Source organism: Olea europaea, chromosome 2 (genome assembly GCF_002742605.1).
Source record: "Olea europaea var. sylvestris chromosome 2, O_europaea_v1, whole genome shotgun sequence".
NCBI classification, from domain to species: domain Eukaryota; kingdom Viridiplantae; phylum Streptophyta; class Magnoliopsida; order Lamiales; family Oleaceae; genus Olea; species Olea europaea.
This window is the reverse complement of record NC_036238.1, coordinates 10,834,494-10,835,359: the sequence shown is the minus strand read 5'-3', so window position 1 is coordinate 10,835,359 and position 866 is coordinate 10,834,494.

The following is an 866-nucleotide window of genomic DNA, read 5'->3' as shown; positions in this document are numbered from 1 at the left end:
CATCCCTGGCTCCATATTAGGATGCCATTATTCAGTAACACAACTATTCCAAAAAAAATTCTGACAAAGTAAAAATGAACAAATCAGTATCCATGATGAACATACAAGCTAATCACCTTCCCAAGTAAAAGAATTAAATGATGGAAGGTGCAAGAAATGCATAAACCACAATTAAACACCAACCGTAAACTTCCTCCATGAAAAAAATAGGCAATCTTAATTACCTACATCACCCCCTCAATCCAAAAATTTGAAAAATTAATATAAAAATTGGGCAAACCAGTATCCATGATGAACCCATATGCTAATCACCTTCCAAGTAAAAGAATTAAATGGCGGAAGGTGCAAGTAATGCATAAACCACAATTAAACACCAACAGTAAAATTCCTCCTCCGTTAAAAAAATAGGCAATCTTAACTACCCACACCACCCTCTCAATCCAAAAATTTGAAAAATAAAAATAAAAATAGGGGAAGAGAAAAGCAAACCAAAAGGACACTGAACATTCAAAACTAATCTCACTCAGGAACAAAAGATAAAATACAATAATATTAAACCACCATTGGGCTATTTAGTTTCTCTCAAAGATAGGTTAGCGTACTGATGTGTAAGCCGGGCTTTTAACCATGTGCCTGGAACAGCCAAAAGATGCCCATATTTTTTGCTCAACCACGCTGGTTCCTCTGATGCTCGAACTCTTTGAAATGGTCGAAGTACCGATGTTGGAAGCGACACGACATTGATATGGGACATGTGTTGAATCCTCCAAGTTTCAACCAAACACTTCGCCCTTTTTGCTTCTTCTTCTTCATTATTTATTTCCCTTTTCCTTTTCTTTCCCATTTCTACTCTCTATATACCTAGC